This window comes from Lactuca saligna, chromosome 3 (genome assembly GCF_052625555.1).
Source record: "Lactuca saligna cultivar CGN05327 chromosome 3, ASM5262555v1, whole genome shotgun sequence".
Lineage (NCBI taxonomy): Eukaryota > Viridiplantae > Streptophyta > Magnoliopsida > Asterales > Asteraceae > Lactuca > Lactuca saligna.
The window spans coordinates 125,557,192-125,564,094 of NC_136419.1; the positions used below are offsets into that span (position 1 = coordinate 125,557,192).

A 6,903-nucleotide genomic window follows, 5' to 3' on the forward strand; every position below is an offset into this window, starting at 1 on the left:
TACAACACTTTATGCAACTTACCATAAAGATGAAGGTGTTAAACATGTTTAAAATGTTGAAAAACTAAACAAAATCTTCATATAACGGACCAGTTTTGACAAATAAACAAAATTATGAAGCTTTTATGACATTCATGGTTTTAAAAAGGGCCAAAAGAGTAGATTTTTCACAAAATGGGCTTAAATTGGGCCTTCACGGTTTTATTGGGCCAAAATTGGAAGAATTATGACTTTTGTGGATTAAATTGTCATTATAAACAAATTTGAGCCAAAAATGTTGTTTTCCGGTTAAAAAGGACTGAAAATGCCAATTTTATTAAATTGGGCCGAAAATGTAAACTTTTATTAGATTGGGCTGAAAATGTCAATTTTCACGATATTGGGCTGAAAATGTTATATTTAACAAAAGTGGGCTAAAATGTCATTTTATTGGAAATAAGCCCATAAATGTAAACTTTTGGTCTTAAGGGACCTAAAGTGTCAACTTTTACTTTACCAAAAATGTGCCTAATTTGTAAATTTTCGACTTAATGGGCCAAAAATGTCATCATTACAAAAAGTGGACTTTTTATGTAATTTTGGAAAACAATCGAGCAAAAACAAACAATGTAATAACAAACGAACTTAATACATCGATTACATGTTTGTTTGGGCCTAATACTTACATTTCATGTTTATTGGGCCTTAACGGTCCATTTACATGCTTATTAGGCCTGAAAATAACTTATGTATTTAGTGGGCCTTAGTGGTCCTTTTTCATGTCTTTTTGGGCCTCGTACATTCACATAAATACTTGTTGGGCTTTGCAAACATTAAACGTAGACGGAAACATTATTCACAACGAAATACAATATTCGTATAAACTCAGTTAAGGATCTAGTGAGACATGTTGGTTGACACCTCTCGAGTGTATAATCGTAGCTTCTAGTTATAACCAGAGTCTCCTGGAGGGAGAGCAAGAGTTTGTGTATAGATCTATACATGGTGACACCCTACACCTGAGCTATTCGCTACAGTTAGACTAGGTCAGTCTAGGGTGACAAACCTTACCTTCAACAAGCTGACGCCTGAAACTGCCATGACATGTGAATTAATCATTATCAAGTATGGTTGTAACGACTCACATAAAGATTGGCCATGACATGTGAATTAGTCATTATCAAGTATGGTTGTAACGACTCACATAGAGATTAACTCCATCATTATTTTACGGAATACATATAAAATCTTGTTGATACGAAAACATACATACAGTGATATTCGTTCTTAGGGTTTGAGACCACGACACTTTTATAAACAGAAAGTATCGGATTTTTTGGGGAAACATACAGTTAAACAATACCTTCTACTTACAACAGAAAATACATGATCTTTTCCGGATTACATTTTTATATACATTCCAAAAACAGAAAATACACATGCATTAGTACTTGATTTTAACACGTCACATTCAAACCGTTTTCCTGAAAATATCGGATTTTCTGGCGTTGTACGAACAATACAAAACTTTTCATTCAAACATGCTTATGAACTCTCAACAACATTATATATGTTGACATTTGAAAATAACTTGTATTCTCAGGGAATCGTTAAGCGGAAAGATCAACAAGAACATGTGAAATTTGTCATATTTTGTTTCCATCATACATTGAATATTTTGGTATGTAATTTATGATATTGTACTTGATGTAAACAATGATGGTTGTATTTTGATATGTATGATGATGGTGTTGTCTTGTTTCAATTATATACATTGTGATGATATTACAAGATGAAGCCACCCAAGCCCCTGGACCTTTCCGCCGTCTGGTTCGGGGGTGTGACAATGTCAACCCTTTCTAGAATGTTTCTAATGTTTCTCATAGGGATGAGCATAGGCAGGTACCCGCTCTAATTTTCTGAAACCGGAACCGTCGGGACCTGTTCCGGTACTGGGTACCCGATTGTTTTAAGCATTTTTAGTTTTTTTCTTTTCATTTGAAAAATATGCATGTCTATTTCAAAGCATTAAAAAAAATTATAGAATTTTTCAATGAATAATACTTGTATTCTCAAAACGTTAACAAACCAAAAAATTATAGCTACGGACAATTATTCAATTTCGTTTAGTAATATTAAATGGTAATTTTACAATACTAACTAAAACAAAACACAATCAAATTCGTTACAGTACTAATTAAAACAATATATATATATATATATATATTAGGAAACATAATGAGGCCGTGATAATCACGGCTCTAAAGAGCTGATTAATAAGCTAGTTCTAATTGGTTCGAGAGAAAACACAATATCAAAGCAATTGATAGTCCTTACTACTATTATCTTCAAACGTATATTAATATGAACATATATTCACACAATGCACACCACATCATAATCAACTCCCAAAATCACGGTTTCACCTTAGCCTACTGATAATTAAAGTATTAAAAAAGATAACACGGCCAAATTCTAGGACTACAATTACATGTTAAAGTTCAAAAAAGATTAAACGACCAAATTCTAATATAATCATTTATTTTTCCTAAAATATATCTGTCTCTGTCTCCAAACTGTTGTAATGGAAACAATGTAGACTTACTGAACTTAGTAATGAAATTAACTACCTCAAATAGCAGATGAACAAAAGTAACCCCCAAATTTATCTTTATTTCATAATTAGAACAGTTAAATATTAACGCGACTAATAATCTTCTTCAAATGGATTTTTTCCAATTAATACTTGCACATACTTATAAGTCATTGTTTTTCGGAACACACTAATAATTGGCTAATATAACCTATATAACAAGAATCAGAATATGGGTTTTAATCGATACATAATAGTAAAAAAAAATACTTGGTATCACATGCTACTCCTACAACATTGTTAGGTAATGATATGTTGGGAGGCTGAGGGAAAGAGTAGAGGAAAAAGTTAAATAGTGGTTGTATCATGATAAAGAGAAAATGGAAATAAATACCAATATTTTGAATTGTTAATGGTTTCCTTGGTAAATTTGCACATAGATCACTATATGAAGAAATTTATAGCATTTACACTTTTCTTAATTAAATTTGAAAAGTCATGAAATTATGACATTGATGTTATTTTGTTTGTATGGAAGAGGTATGAGAACGAATGTAATGGAAATATGAATTTTTAGTATTTACAAATATACCATGAATGTAGCTGAAACCTAAGAGATATGTAAAAATTTCATTTATACAAGACCCAGGAAGAAGTGAGAAAGAAGAAAGATTACCAGGTGAATTCAACAGACTCTGATGATGGCCTATCGGGTCTTTATTAACTTATTTGCTGCCAAACATATTCTGAAAGAAATATATTTTTGCAGCCTTGCTCACACTTGAATTACAAGAACTCTTGTGCCTGGTCTCATCATAATTATTCTACATTTTCCATATTTTTCCTTTTTTGATTCTACATTTGTGACATCCGTTTCTACATCTAGAGATAGTAGCTGATTCTTGTTATCTTCTTGAACATAAATTTGGCTTTACTAATCAAGTAACTCATAAATATTCCAAATAAGAACCGTGCAGATATTCATAAACTCAAATAAATGCAGAACTTCATGAAAGAGAATGTGTGATGCAATAGGAAAATATAATTGTTCTTGAATTTCCCATAAAGAACATGTTAAATTACTATTTTAAAAAAAATGGAAAATGTTTGATTAATGACATTATGCTGATGTTTAAAAAAAACTAGAAAAATATAGTATAAAAAAAATTGGTCCTATGAACACGTGATATAATGCTTCCTTTACATCATGATGTAAATAGAAAAAAAAGTCTAATATATGAGAAAAAAAAAACGTTTAATGAAGTATCACACATACTTGGTTTATTGGTGGTATAGATACATCAACAATGGCTTTAATAGGAGGTGAAAGGACAATTCTAAACATACAATGGAATGAACCATTCCATTCGTTCCTCGATTACCTCATACTAAGCAATACTTATGCTTTGTTTATTAAAAATTAGATGAATTTGTTTACCTTTCTTGCTCCATGGCTAATTCATTCGATTGCTCCTTTAGCTTAATAACCTATTGTTCCCGCAAAAGGAAACATATGTTATTTATATACCATTTCATGGATCCCATTTTTATAGATAATATAGAGGAAACAATGTTAAATGAATTTTGACATTACTTGAAGCTGTAGAGCTTTGATTTTTTTATTAGATTTGACTTTCTTGCAAGGTTGATGTTGGTATTTTAGGCTGCAAATCTGCTCAAAATGAAACAAATCCGTTAGATCTCAAATAAAAAGAAACCTAAAATCAATAGACATAAGAGTATGTGTTTGCTCAATCTTCATCCCCAAACCGTTGATGCATATTAAAAGGGAAAAAAATGACAGTTTTAAAGTATCAGATTCTATCAAGCCTTGACTATCTTCTAGTTTGTGGAATCTATACTCAACCATCCATTAGATTTTTATTTTATTTTATTTATTTATTTTCATTTTTAGCCATTTTTTTATTAGTTTGTCTTCTAGTTTAGGCATTTTGTCAAACAGTTCATATACATGCCAAAATTACCATATATTAATATTCAAAAATGCAATTTACACAAACCCATATGATTTTTTAAGAAAATATAGTATTAAAAACTAAAATTGTAGAAAGCATAATAGGTAGATAATTGAAAATATTTATAATCATTATAAACCTAACAGGTTAAGAAATCATTGGAAAAAAAAAATTTGTACCTTGTGTATACTAATGTGATTCTTCCAAGGTAGATCAAACATGCTTCCATGCCTGGGTGAGAAGAGAAAACAAAAGAAAAACCAAATCAAAAGATTAATCTAGATATGATTTATCACAAAGATGCAATAAACGTTCATGTTGTGGGACAGTTCAGCAAAAAAAATCGAAGGTCAGATATAGTAGTGTAGATGCATATGTATTGCTTATAGGCAACTGATGACCAAAACAAAGAGGAGATACCTTCGTTTCCACAACCTGAAAAAACACAAGTACTATAAAGTATAAACAATCAAGAATCTTAGTAGTTAACCAAAAAAATTGACCTGTCTTTGTTTCCCGATTCTTGCTTCCTTTTGACAATCCATACAAAAAAACCCACTATTCAAGTGCAATTTTCAACGGAATTAGGTCATAGTACAAAATAAAAATGCTTTCAAACTGGATTTTCCTTACCCAAGTCCCAAACCCCAATAAACAAGTCTAAACCAAAAAAAATACTTTTTCAATTAAAAAGTGATTTGAAGATAGATGGCAACACATATATGACAAACAAGTATATTTTCGAAATCTAATGATCCTCACTGTCAATCCCATCACTTCAACCAAAAAATAAAAATAAAAATATATTTAATTATATCCAAGCATAAACCCTTTTAGATGATTCATAAAGCTGTTTGATTCATACTGCCTCATAGCTTCTCTATTGATCAGGGTAAGCTAACGTCACTGGTTCCCCTTTGCTACCTCAAACCTTCTTGATGATGACAGTTTCCGAATCGGGAAAGGAGTTTGGGAGTTGATTTCCTGATTCTTCATAAAAGTTGTACCGACATAGAGAATAAATAAGCACATACAGTTGATTGGTTTTGGATTACCTCGGACTTATTTTCTGTCTTTTCCTAGGGTTCCTCCCATGAACCTTAAATTCAAAGTTTTCTCTTATCATATCCTCTCTTGCTCCCATTTTATTGTCTTGCTCTCAAATGAAGAAACAAACATGACAATCATTTCAAATATTACAATTTTATCGATCGGTTTTGACGGTCCTAAAATTGACCGACGCCCCTCGGCCTCTCCCCCTCTTGACTTTAGATGAATCCTGAGCTCCAATTATCAAACTTGTAAACTACTTCCAGAAAAAAAAAAAAAAAAAAAAAAACAAACAAACCAAATATTATGTAGAAATAGGGCTACAGTTTAATAAGATAAGTAGCTACATAAAATGAGAAAGTTTTACCAAAATCACATAACAAAGACACAAACTGAATCGTATTTGGAAAAGAAGAGACGAACTAACAGCACCAACGTCTGATTAAAAAAAAAAAAAAAACTTTCAAAATACAGCTAGGAAGAAATGAAATTAGGGTTCTAGCCCTTTACCTGGATCGATTCCAAACCTGATGAAGAAAATAGAACAAACATAGGGCTTCAACATATATGCAGATGAAGAGAATGCTAGAAGATGGATTAAAGTGAAAAGGAGTGAAAAATTGAAAGTCTAATATGAAATGTGACCTATATCCAGGCAGACCTCATGACTGGATTCCAAATTGAAATCTAAGACTCTAATTTTTGCTGAAAAGACCCAAGAGTCAAATAAAGTGGAACATACAATCATCGTTCTTTCAAATCATGTAAAAAAAAAAAGATAATAAAGTTGAATCATGCAGTGTTCAAGAGAAAGAGGGAAACAAAACTATAGAATAGAAGCAGAGGTTACAAGGTACGCCAACGATAAATAGCAATTAAGGATTTGGAGGAGAACGCTAGCGACACATCAGTCAAATAGTATCAAAAGGGAACTTTTGGATGAAAAACAACTCAATTAAGGTTTAAGGGAGAGATGATGGTTCTTATGAGGAGGAAGCAATCAGGTGAAGTGAAAGAGGAATAGGAGAGACATACACCTTTTATTTGTAAAGAAGGACTTTGTGGCTGACGTAGGAGAAGCACCTCGGTAGCGGGAGCTGCACCGATCATGGCAGCTGGTGGCAAGTCTAGAAGCAAAACCCACATTCAAGTCTCCTATAATGGCAGCTGGAGCTCTCGATCGAGGGTGGCTCGCCAAAAGATAGCAGAGGCTACAAGGCACGTTTCATAGGTTGGCAAGTAGTTTTGGGGGAAACGACATGAGAGAAGGAGTGGCCGTATAAGTTAAAAATGGCCGCCACCAAC

The 6,903-nt window shown here is 32.2% G+C and overlaps 1 long non-coding RNA gene across 8 annotated transcripts; it reads right to left on the minus strand.

Moving 5' to 3' along the window:
• Nucleotides 1-3,703: 3,703 nt before the first annotated feature.
• LOC145037213 (uncharacterized) lies at nt 3,704-6,903 on the minus strand. Of its 8 annotated transcripts, XR_013678682.1 has the most exons (6): nt 6,636-6,903; nt 5,966-6,036; nt 5,052-5,854; nt 4,728-4,779; nt 4,167-4,244; nt 3,704-4,060 (listed from the first exon to the last, which is right to left on the minus strand). It is a non-coding gene; the product is annotated as an uncharacterized LOC145037213 (long non-coding RNA). The 8 variants fall into 8 exon arrangements; XR_013678681.1 differs by having other exon boundaries at nt 4,728-5,854; XR_013678685.1 differs by having other exon boundaries at nt 4,728-5,854; nt 6,109-6,903.